The following is a 13,373-nucleotide window of genomic DNA, read 5'->3' on the forward strand; positions in this document are numbered from 1 at the left end:
ACCTTAGTCAATATACAACATTTTTTTTGATAATAGTGACTTTATTAAAGTCATAAGCCGAGAATATTGCAAGCTAGGGGAGTAGACCCAGAGATTGGAGGGTATCTCCGTCCTTTGCTTAAGATTCAGCCTATAGATTGTCGACCTAGGGACACGAATCCATTTACAATCAACACCAGTAGCATTGTCAATATTCAGTGAAAACCTTAGGCCTCAAAAGGGCTTTACCGCATATAATCAGTGACGCAAAGTCCTCTGTTGAAGGAAGACAAACACTAGATTCTACTCTTATGGTCTATGAAAGATTTATACAAGAAGGGAAAGGGTCATTATCAAACTTGACCTGGTAAATGTTAAATTAGAGAAATATGGAAAGTGTATGGAGAGGAGAGGAGAAAGGGAGCAGAAGAAAGAGGAGAATTTGAGAAAGCTGTGGCAGGACACTGCAGCACGATAGGGTCTAATCGATCCCTTAATTGCTTTTTTTTTTTAAATGATGCTGAGCTATATTAATAGGCTCGGAAGAACAAGATTACAAGGAGGGGAAACCGTCCCAAACAATGAGAGATTGCTGGGAGGTTCCAAATTTAGCTAACCTATCAGCCAAGGAGTTGGCAGATCTAGGAATGTGATTCCATGTTCAATAAATTGTGGACACAATGTGAGCAATACAAGAAATGATTGGCCATTGACGGCAGGGGGGGGGGGGGGGGGGGCTCTTCCAATGACGACTTTGGAATCCTTCAATTAGTAGCTTCCCATGGAGGCGGTCTTTGAAAATTTTCAGCCCATAGTGGAGGGTACTCACTTTAGCAGTGTTGGAGTCGACAATACCAACCGGCCCCGCATATGAGAGAATGATCTCTCCTTTGCAGTCCCTGAAGACTCCTCCCGCACCCGCCGGCCCATGACATCCCAAAGCACTTCTGTTGAAGTTTAGCTTGATGCAGTCGCTAGGGGGATGTTCCCAAATTGCCATGGTCGGCATCTTCTGGGGACCCGCCATATAAGCCAGAAGACTCCAATTCCTACGAAGGGACATGCCTGTCGCAGAGGCAAATTTTTTCCTGGTGTGCAGCCAACTAGAAATTATACCCACTGCACAAGAGGTAGTGTTTTCCGAGGTGCTGGATTTGGAGTTGAATCTCTGGTTGTTGCGCTCAAGCCACATGCACCACAAAATGTGAGCAAGGCAAGCTGAGAGGAGCAACTTGCCAATTCTAGGCAGGCGAGTCCCCAACACCATTTGGCAAGTGCTGAATAAGTCCTGATGAAGCCCCACTTGAATACCAACTTTCTGGAAGATCACCATCCAGACTTGCCAAGAGAAGCCGTAGTGAAGAAGAACATGCTGAACGGACTCCTCACACATGCCACAGAGAGGGCAGGTGCAATCAAGAGTGGTGAAGTCTCTCTAATGGAGGTTGTCTGTAATAAGGATCTGCTCTCTAATGTTTGTCCATATGAAGAATTTTATCTTGCTAGGCGTAGAGAGCTTCCATGTAAGATTTGCCTTGTGCTCAGGCAGGCTAGGATCATCCTCTTTGATGTGAGAATAAGTTGAGGCCACTGAGAAGATACCATTTGTGCTAGGCTTCCATATCAATTTATCAGGCACGCACTAGAGATGCTGCTAATACTGGATAGAAAGCAAAAATCTAGAGCTTCCTCATCATTCAGTCCCCAACGGAATAGAAGACTTCATCACTGATTGCTCCATGTGTCGGCCACCAAGCAAGAGCAATCCTGGATAGCCTGGGTAGTCCTCCGAGAGGGGGCTGGGGCTACACCACTCATCTGACCAAAAGAGGAGAGTCTTCCCATTCCCTGGATAGAAGGATGTCGCAGTCTTGAAGGTGGGAAGTAGCTTGTATACGGATTTCCAACTTAGGGATAAGTGGTGGGGAGCTCCGCGCTCTCTCCACCAGTGGTAGGGAAACTGAAGATTGAACCTCACCATATTCCTCCACAAACTGTTCTACTTGGAATTGAGATTCCAAATCCACTTAAGCAGGAGGGCATTATTCATATCCTTTGTAGGCCGGATGCCTAAACCACCCCTCATCTGAGGTAGACAAATCTCCTTCCAACTAACCAGATGATATCTGAAGGTGTCTTTGCAGCCTTTCCAAAGAAAGCGCCGACAAATGGTATCAATCTTGGAGCAAACTGAAGCGGGACACTGCATGAAGGACAAGAGGTAATTTGGCAGCCCCATCAAGCATGACTTTTGTTGGAAGATGGACTCCAGTCCACACAACCAAGGAAGGCCCACAAGATGGGCCCAAGCACATGGACGCACCATGATTACCACGAGCTGACATCCTTATCACATAAGTTGGAAAATCAAGAAGGACTCACAATGGTAACCGCAAGCTGGTTGGAAGATTAAGAAGGACTCACAAAGATAACCACGAGCTGACATCTTTATCTTATGGTCACGTCATAGAAGAGTTCTAGTTTGAGTTATGTTTGTCTTCTATTTATATTGAGTTATTTAATTATGCTAAGGCTTATCTTTAAGTATTAGAGTTTGGGTGTAATTGGGACAAAGGTAGTTTTATTGTAATTAGACTCTACTACCTTCCTCTATTATAAATAGAGGTTTATGTACTCTGATTATAAAAGTTAATGAAGTCAATGGAGTATTTCTCTTTTCCATAAATTCAACAGCTTTAGAAGGGTAAGACGTCCCGTTGAGGATAGAAGTTTGCCCCGCCAAGTGGCCAGTCTCTTCTCGAACTTCTCAACGAGGGGGAGACCAAAGCGCTGCCGTAGGTCAAGAGTCAAAGAGGGGACCCAAATATGTAGTTGGCATGTTCTCTATCACACACCCCAAGTAATCAGCCATACCTCGAAGCACTATGCCATCTTTGTGGTATCCAAGAACGGTGGTTTTCTTCCAACTAATACTCTACTCAGAAGCCAACGCGAATAAGCCAAGGACTACTCTCAAATTTTTAATCTGATTCATGGTGCCCACACCAAAGCAAATGGTGTCATCTGCAAACTGGAGGATCGGAATATCAAAAGCCTCGGAATCAGTCGTAGGGAGGAGCCACCCTAAATCCTTGGCCGAGTAAATCAGGGATGAAAGGTACTCTGCCACAACGCTGAAGAGCAAGCGGGACAGGGAGTCTCCTTGATGAATACCACAAGATCCCCTAAAATACCCACATACTGTCCCATTAAGAAGAACTGAGTAGTTGGCTGAGGAGATGCTGCTTTGAATCCAGAACCGCCACTTTTCGCCAAATCCCATCTTCCCTAGGAGAATATCCAACAACTTCTAATTAACTTTGTCAAAAGCCTTCTCAAAGTCTAGCTTAAGAATGAACCTTGGGAGCTTCAATGCTTTGAAATGGTGGAGGAGCTCATGACAAGCCATTGCCGAGTCCAAAATATTCCTCCCTTTGAGGAAAGCACTCTACCCCTGATGTATGGCCACCGGAAGAACCGCTTGAAGGTAGTTAGCGAGGAGTCGAGCTATCACCTCATAAGTGTTGGTGGTGAAACTGATAGGCTCGAGGTGGTCTCGCCATTAACATTGAGCAAAGTTATACAGTTAGCTCTTCTCCGTGCTGTGGCGACTGCATAGAAGAATTTGGTATTGGCATGGTCCCTTAATCTCTAATTGAGAACTTAAGGGAAACATTACAAGAATGACCATAATAGTGTTATGAAAAACCGATGACAATAAAGTAACAAGATAAACAGGTAATCACACGGCACAAAGATTTTACGTGGTACGACAAATTGCCTACGTCCACGGAGCTACAGAGGATTTTATTTTATCAATTGAGGAGCACAATACAATAGTCCCGATTTCCACAAAGATATCAGAATGATGCAAATACAGCATCCCAAGTGAGTCTCTCTCCGTGTCTTCTCACAGCAGGACACAACGACGCCCTTCTCTGTTTAAAAAACAGAGTTACCTTTCTCAGCCTTCTCTTCCGTCAACGACGAGGCACAACAACCTCTCTTCCGGCAACGGCGAGAACGAAACCCCAAGCTGCTCTCTTCCGATAGCGGCGACAATGGAACCCAAGCTGGTCTCTTCCGGCAGTGGCAACAACGGAACCGAGATGCTGTTTCTGGGCAGCAACAGCGTCGACCTCGCTCTTCTAGTGGCAGCGTTCACTTGCTGCTAGGTCGAGCTCGCGTTCCTCTGTTTTTCAGCGACAGTGTCGAAGCCCTCTAGTTTTTCTGCTCACTATAATCCCGAACCAACCCACATAAAATCAACAACGGAAGAGTTAAGAATATCTTGATTACTGCACACGCCAAACCCAACTTAAAGAAATGCCGAAATACCCTCCATGTCCTGCTCATACGTGTGGACCAGAATCCACCGGACTCAACAATTCTCCCACTTGGAGACTAGTACACCCACTGTATCGACCTCTTCCTCAAACAGGATATCCTCCACCTCTGCAACTCACTGCTCCTGTTTTCATGCTAGAAGACCAACTGAAGTTGCACACTAACTTCAGTTTCTCAAGTGTAACACCCTTTGTCAACATATCAGCAGGGTTCTTACTTCCACAAATTTTCTCAAGTACCAACTGTTCATCATCTAACAATGATCGTATAAAATGGTACCTGATGTGAATGTGCTTTGTCCTGGAATGAAATGCTGAGTTCTTGGCAAGGAATATGGCACTCTGACTATCACTGTAGAGAGTGCCCTTCTGATTCTTTTTGCCCAATTCCTCCAAGAAGCCTTGTAGCCAGATCATCTCCTTTGCAGCTTCTGATACTGCAATGTACTCAGATTCTGTGGTAGACAAAGAAACTGTTTTCTGTAGATTTGAACCCCATGAAACTACAATACCACCCAGAGTGTAAAGAAATCCTGTGGTACCTTTTCTGCTATCAATATCTCCAACTAGATCAGCATCAACATAGCCTCTCATTTCTAAGCTCTTTCCTAAGAAACACAAGCACGTATCTGAGGAGCCTTTTAAGTACCTCAGAATCCACTTCACTGCTTCCCAATGCTGTTTTCCTGGGTTACTCATGTATCTACTCACAACTCCTACTACATGGGCAATATCTGCTCTAGTGCAAACCATAGTATACATAAGTAAACCAATGGCTGAGGCATAAGGAACCTTACTCATGTAATCTAGTTCCTCCTCTGCTTTAGGTGATTGATCTTTGCTGAGTCTGAAGTGACTGCCTAAGGGTGTGCCAACTGGTTTGGCCTTATCCATATTGAACCTATTGAGTAACTTTTTCACATACTCAGTCTGCGAGAGTCTCAACGTGCCTTTGACTCTGTCTCTGACAATTATCATACCAAGGATTTGCTTCGCAGCTCCCAAATCCTTCATTGCAAAGTGCTTTGACATTTGTTTCTTCAAATTATTGATCTCATCAATACCAGCCCCTGCAATAAGCATGTCATCCACATACAGTAGCAAAATGATGTAAGAATTGTCAAAATACATGACGTAGCAACAGTGATCTGCCTGACATTTGATGTAACCTGCGCTGGACATAAAGCTATCAAATTTCTTGTACCACTGTCTAGGAGCTTGCTTCAGGCCATACACGCTCTTCTTCAGTCTGCAAACTGAACCTTCCTTTCCCTGTACTGCAAACCCCTCAGGTTGGTGCATGTAGATGTCTTCTTCAAGGTCTCCATGAAGAAAAACTGATTTCACATCTAACTGTTCAAGAATTAAATCTTCAGTAGCAACCATGGACAGTACTAACGTGATGGTTGTGATCTTCACCACAGGAGAGAAAATATCAGAGTAATCAATACCCTGCTTCTGCTGAAAGCCCTTTGCAACAAGTCTAGCTTTGTACCTCTTACTGCCATCATGCTCAGTTTTCACCCGGTACACCCACTTGTTGTGCAATGCCTTCTTCCCTGGTGGAAGTTCAGTCAACTCCCATGTCTGATTCTCTAACAAGGAATCCATCTCATCCTTCATTGCTAGCTCCCACTTACTAGAGTTTTCATTTTGCAAGGTTTCTTCGTAACCCTGCGGTTCTCCACCATCTGTCAACAAAATATAATTCAAAATAGGTGAGAAATGCTGTGGAGGACGAATAGTCCTAACTAAGCTGCGAGCTGTAGCTGCAGGAGTAGACGGCTTTGGATCTGATTGCGGAATAATAGGTGCACTCACTCTCCCCGTCACTCGCATCTATGCACTGCACTGTGGCCTCTGGTAGGTCATCCATTCTAACAAAGTCGGACTCCTGAGGAGCTGCTTCAGCAACTGTACTGGACTTGTCCTTGTACACAATCTTCTCATTAAAAATCACATTTCTGCTTCTTACAATCTTCCGACCCCGATCATCCCAGAACCGATAGCCAAATGCCTCGTCTCCATAGCCAATGAAATAACATTTCTTTGACTTGGCCTCAAGCTTACTACGAGCATCAGAATCAACAAGAACATAAGAAAGACAACCAAAAATTTTAAGGTGAAAAAACTTGACCTCTTTCCCGCTCCAGGCCTCCTCTGGCAATCCACAATCCAACGGAACTGATGGTCCTCTGTTGATCAAGTAAACTGCAGTACTGACTGCATCTGCCCCGAAAGTAGGTGGTAATCCAGTGTGCAACCTCATGCTTCTAGCACGCTTATTGATGGTTCTGTTCATACGTTCAGCAACTCCAGTTTGCTGTGGTGTCCCATGAATGGTCTTCTCCATTCTGATACCTTGAGCTGCAAAATATTCTTTGAACCTGCCATCAATATACTCACCGCCATTATTAGACCTCAAACATTTCAGTTTCAAGCCTGTCTCTGTCTCAACCATTGCCTACCAAATTTTGAACACATTGAATACCTCAAATTTATGCTTCAAAAAATAAACCCATACCTTCCTACTATGATCATCAATGAATGTGACATAGTAACGAGAACCTCCAATGGATGCCACTGGGGAAGGTCCCCACACATCTGTGTGCACAAGATCCAGTTTTTCCTTTCTTCAGTGTTTTGCCATTCTTCAAGAAACTGACCTTCCTTTTCCCCATAATGCAACTCTCACACATACTGTGATTAACTGATTTCAGTTCTGGTAGCTTGCCTCTAGACAACAGTTCTGTCATGCCCTTTTGACACATGTGGCCAAGCTTGTAATGCCATAAATCTGTTGTGCTTTCTGCAACGGTAGTAGCAACAGTGTTAATCAAACTAGTAGTCGAATAGAGTGTACCAGTTTTCTTACCTCGAGCCAGTACCAATGCTCCTTTGGTGACTTTCCAGGTGCTATTTGAGAACACCACTGAATGGCCACAGTCATCAAGCTGCCCAACAGAAATGAGATTCTTCTTCAATTCAAGAATGTGCCTGACCTTTTGCAAGGTCCATTTGTTCTTGTTAGGGGGTGCAATGTCAATGTCTCCCATCCCCACCACGTTCAAGGCCTCTCCATCAGCCAGATATACCTTCCCAAAGTCACTTGCAACATAGTTTTGAATTATCTCCTGATGGTAGGATGTATGGAATGAAGCCCCTGAATCCAGTATCTAGTCATCAACTGGACTATGAACTGCAAACAATAGTGCATCTTGTACTTCTTCAGTTACTGCATTGGCATTATCACTACCGGTTTTCTTAGGGCTTTTACAGTTTCTCTTTAAGTGGCCAGCTTTGCCACAATTCCTGCAAGTTTCCTGCTGACCAGGCCTTGACTTACTCTTGCCCCTGTACTTTGACTTTGATCTGTTTCTGTTTGAGTTCCTGTCATGTGATCTCCCCCGAGAATCAACATTCAATGTGGAACTCAAACCCGAAGTCTCACCTGAATCCCTCTTGTGTACCTCCTCAGCCAGAATCAAATCACAAATATCATCATATTTCAACTTTGATTTACTGGCAGAATTACTCACAGCCATTCTCATGGCTTCCCAACTATTTGGCAATGAAGCCAATAGTATCAGTGCATGTATCTCATCATCAAATTTAATTTCAACAAATGACAATTGATTTGTGATAGTATTAAAAGCATTTAGATGTTGTGCAACAGATGTACCTTCTACCATCTTCAAATTGAATAACTTTTTCATCAAATAAACTTTGTTATTCGCTGAAGGCTTTTCGTACATACCTGACAAAACCTCTAAGAGACCCATAGTCGTCTTCACCTTACTGACGTTGTGTAACGGATCTCGACAGGGTTAGCCAAATAATCCCCAGAACCCGTCGATCCAACTGATTCCAATCGTCTTCCTCCATTTTTTCCGGTTTCTTCCCCAACAGTGGAAGATGGAGTTTCCTCTCATGGAGGTAGTCCTCTATCTGCATCCTCCAAAATCCATAGTCCTTGCCATCGAACTTCTCGATCCCCAATACCTTCACTTCGTCTCCAGCTATCGTTTTCCCTCAGCCGAACCTCGGCTCTGATACCAGTTGTTATGAAAAACCGATGACAATAAAGTAACAAGATAAATTGGTAATCACACGGTACAAAGATTTTACGTGGTTCGGCAAATTGCCTATGTCCACGGAGCTGCAGGGGATTTTATTTTATCAATTGACGAGCACAATACAATAGTCCTGATTTCTTGGAAATCAGAATGACGCAAATACAGCGTCCCAAGCGAGTCTCTCTCTGTCTTCTCACAGCAGGACACAAAGACGCCCTTCTCTGTTTAAAAAACAGAGTTACCTTTCTCAGCCTTCTCTTCCATCAACGACGAGGCACAACAGCCTCTCTTCCGGCAACGGCGAGAATGAAACCCCAAGCTGCTCTCTTCTGGCAGCGGCGACAATGGAACCCCGAGCTGGTCTCTTCCGGCAGCGGCGACAACGGAACCGAGATGCTGTTTTTGGGCAGCAACAGTGTCGACCTCGCTCTTCCAGCGGCAGCGTTCACTTGCTGCTAGGTCGAGCTCGCGTTCCTCTATTTTTCAGCGACAGTGTCGAAGCCCTCTGATTTTTCTGCTCACTGTAAGTCCCAAACCAACCCACATAAAATCAGCAACGGAAGAGTTAATAATATCTTGAGTACTGCACACGCCAAACCCAACATAAAGAAACGCCGAAATACCCTCCATGTCCTGCTCATACGTGTGGACCAGAATCCACCATGCTCAACAAATAGCCCTCATGTCTATCATTTCTTAAGCAGCTAACAACCAACCACAAAAAGTAAAAATTATAACTTTTAACCCTGTTGAATTTATGGAAAAGTGAAATACTTCATTGACATCAATAACTTGTTGTAATCAGAGTACATGAACCTCTATTTATAATAGAGAAAGGTAGTAGAATCCAATTACAATAAAACTACCCTTGTCCCAATTACACCCAAACTCTAACACTTAAGGTAAGTCCTAACATAATTAGGTAGTTCAATGTTGATAAAAGACAAATATAACTTAAACTAAAACTCTTCTTGGTCGTGATCCTAAGATAAAGATACTTTTGTGAGTCCTTCTTGATCTTCCAATTGATGTGATAAGGATGCTAGCTCTTGGTAATCATTGTGGGTCCTACTTCTTATGGGCTTGGGCCCATCTTGTGGGCCTTCCTTGGTCATGTGGCCCATCTTATAATAATCTTACATATGTGGACCTTCCTTGGTCTTTTGGGCTTGATCTTATCTTCCAACACTCCCCCTCAAGCTGGGGGTGAGAGAACAATATGAACTCCCAACTTGTTGCAAATGATGTATAAAATATTTTTGTATAAAATGGCACATCTTCCAATATGCCTTCATCTTCCAACGTTCCCCCTCACGCTATTGCGTCCTTCCATGAGGCCTTGCGGCATTATAAGTGAGAGTAAAAATCAATTCTAGCCGGTAAGTCATTGCTTCATACTTCGGTCTTAATGCTGGATGTAGGGCACACTCCACTGCTATCGGTAGTGTGTCTATCAGCATTGCTCTGAAGTGTCCACCACCCTGTCCCTCCACAGGACAACGACTCTCAAGTGGTAGGAGACATAAAAGCCATTACAGGGGGGGATAACATTGATGTCATCATAAGTTCCTCCGTCATGGACTTTCAACCGCAAATAATTTTCATCTTTTTGACGGGGATGAAGTTCCTCCGTCATGGACTTCCAACCACAAATAATTTTCATCTTTTTTATGGGGATGAAGTTCCTCCGTCGTGGACTCCCAACCACAAATAATTTTCATTTTTTTTACGGGGATAAAGTTCCTCCGTCATGGACTCCCAACCACAAACAATTTTGATCTTTTTGACGGGGTAAAATAAATGATGACATGAGGTGACATCGTATTCAATAATAATGTCCCCAAAGAGACATAATAGCTGCAGCTGAATATAACACGACCATCTTCCAACACATAACACGAACCAAATAATAAACTTTGTAAAAGAACCCATGAAATAATCTGATATAAAAATTTCTTCTTAGATGCACAAGCTTCATCTTTTGTGCTCCCCCTTTCTTGAATATTTTGGTCACATAAACTCATCCGCAACATATGGAATAAAATACCTCTTTCTTGTACTTTTCTACTTCTCCCCCTCAAACTGGGAGGTAATGGCAGTGATCCCAGCTTGAACCAAATATCATAGATGTAGCAATAAGCCTATATAACATAGATGCATAGATAAGCCCTCAAACCAGGGAGAAGTGAGATATTTTTCTGATATATCAACTCAAAAAGTGACGCAAAACAATCGGCTTAAATTCGGATTTTCAATGTAAAAGAATACCAACATGACATTTGATTCTTCCAATGGGAATATATCTTTAAATATAGATCAGATTGACATGAAATTTTCTTCGTCTGAAACTAGAATTAAATACCTTTCGTCCAAGTATAAAATCTCTTCATAAAATATAATTATCAGAAGATAAATAATCTGATAGGTTTCGGTATCTACCATCTGGCTGAACTACGTACTGTTTATCCTATTTTTCCAGAATGACCATTGACTCTTCCAAATCAATATCTTCTTATAAAAAAATCATATCAAGAATTGGTTCAATAGGTAAGAAAATAGACTTAAAGATCTTTCTTTTGATATATAATTCTCCATATAAAGTCTCTTTCTCGATAGCATAAAATATCTCAGGATTTGAGGCTTTCTGCTGCCGCTCGAACCTCTTTTTAAATCTGACCTTTGCTGCTTCAAATATCAATTTCTCTTTGTAGATAACTCAAATAAAAAATTGGTTGAATAGGTAAAAGAATAGACTTATAGATATTTCTTTTGATATATATTTCTTCATATAAAGTCTAGTTCTCGATAGCAAAAAATACTTCGGAATTTAAAGATTGCTGCTGCTAATTGAACCTTTTTGCAAACTGACCTTCGCTCATTGAAATATCGATATCTCTCTGTCGATAACTCTGATTGGAACAAATTGTTCTTCTTTGGAAAGTAGACTCAAATATCTTTCCGTCAATATATAGCTTTCAATATGAAAAACTACGTATAGAGGTGAAAATCGCAACGAAACCTACGGGTGTAGGGACTGAAAAAAAAAAAACTACAAACCTAGATCTAGGGTTTAGGGTTTAAAGAAAAGGATCACATTACCTTAATGAGTTGACCCAGTCAACTCACAGAACCTTCTCTGATTCCATGTTGAATTTATGGAAAAGTGAAATATTTCATTGACATCAATAAGTTGTTGTAATCAGAGTACATGAACCTCTATTTATAATAAAGGAAGGTAGTAGAATCCAATTACAATAAAACTACCCTTGTCACAATTACACCCAAACTCTAACACTTAAGGCGAGTCCTAACATAATTAGGTAACTCAATATTGATAAAAGACAAATATAACTTAAACTAAAACTCTTCTTGGTCGTGACCTAAGATAAAAATACTTTTGCGAATCCTTCTTGATCTTCCAACTGATGTGATAAGGATGCCAGCTCTTGGTAATCATTGTGGGTCCTACTTCTTATGGGCTTGGGCCCATCTTGTGGGCCTTCCTTGGTCATGTGGCCCATCTTATAATAATCTTACATATGCGGGCCTTCCTTGGTCTTTTGGGCTTGATCTTATCGTCCAACAAACCCTTGTCACCCAATCATATTACAAGACAGACTTAATGAGACAACTATATGCTTTTGATATGACAAAAATACCTTGAATCTAACATTCCTCCTCGAGATGGGATATATCAAACAACCCTAGCTTGTTAATTTTTTTGATAACTCACGTTTTCCAAGGGCACTCACAAGAAGATATCCATCCGGGTCTCTTTAAGTACTTTTTATGGTCAGAGATTGGCATGGGACCTCCGTCTCCAACAGCCATTTAATGACTTAGAAGCTAATAAAGTGCTATGGAAGCTGGATTCCACATATATAAGTTCTGCTGGTCATGAAGAGCCAATATCGACAGCAACACCAACAGGGCAGCTCGCTACTGTCTTTTTATATAAGCTCATCCTTACTGATTTCAGTAACATAACTTCAAGCTGGGCCCCAGCAGAGCTAAAGTTGTTCAATTTATTTGGTGAGTTGAACACAAGAAGATACTTTTTTTTTTTTTTTGAGAAAGAACACATGAACATACTTGTGATGAACTCCAAAGAAGAGGTTGCCAAAAACTAAAGAATCTGTGGCAGTTTTATAACAATGTTGAAGTGTTGTTTGAACTTATCTTTTTTTTGAAATGGTGATGATTTTATTTCAAAAGAGAGCAAGAAAATACATCAAGGGAGGCCTCCTCTTACAACAAGAGATTGAAGGAACCCAATCTTGCACAAGAGTCTGATTCTACAACCGTACTGGCTGATCTAAGTACATGAGATCAAGAATAGGGAATAGAGGAAACAAGGTCCATAATATCAAGAAAAAGCTACCAATGACGCAATGGAGGGAAAGAGGCGGAGAATTACTAGCCAATGACCACCTTGGAGTCCCCTTTCACAATGAGCGGACCGCTGAAGTGATTCTGAAAAATGTGAAGGTTGTGGAGAAGGCCCGAGAATTGTGCCGTGGTCGAGTCAGCAATGCCGAGAGGACTAGAGTAGGTGATAAAAGCCGAGCCTCCTGGGTCAAATATCACCCCGCCGAAACCCGCCATCCTAGGATTCCTGAGGGCACTACCATCAAAGTTGAGCTTAAAGTGGCCGACAGGAGGGTGGGTCTAAACAACCACCCGGGGGGAGGATGGAGTGGACATCTGAGCAATCACCTTTTAGTTGGTATGGAGAAGGGCACATGAAAGGCACTAAAATTCCTTTCTAGTGTGAATCCAGGTGGAGATGAGGCCCGTAGCAGTACAAGTGATCTCAACAGCCGAGCGAGAGATGCAGTCAAAACGACGAGAGTTCCTCTCCTTCCAAAGGGATGTGAGCAACACATGCAAATAAAAGGAACTTACCAAGGCTAGGTAGACGGATCCCAGAGGGGTAGCGACACATGGTGCTCAAGTCGTGAGTAATGCAAAA

The 13,373-nt window shown here is 42.5% G+C and overlaps 1 protein-coding gene across 4 annotated transcripts in view; it reads left to right on the forward strand.

Annotated features, from left to right (window-relative positions):
* LOC137943228 (two-component response regulator-like PRR1) overlaps positions 1 to 13,373 on the forward strand; it is a 66,566-nt gene that overhangs the window by 29,411 nt on the left and 23,782 nt on the right. The gene's annotated exons all lie outside the window — the stretch shown is intronic.

This window comes from Aristolochia californica, unplaced genomic scaffold (genome assembly GCF_029961685.1).
Source record: "Aristolochia californica isolate CCGP_79_NKW_82.1479 unplaced genomic scaffold, dmAriCali1.0.hap1 SCAF_10, whole genome shotgun sequence".
In the NCBI taxonomy this organism is placed as follows: Eukaryota; Viridiplantae; Streptophyta; class Magnoliopsida; order Piperales; family Aristolochiaceae; genus Aristolochia; species Aristolochia californica.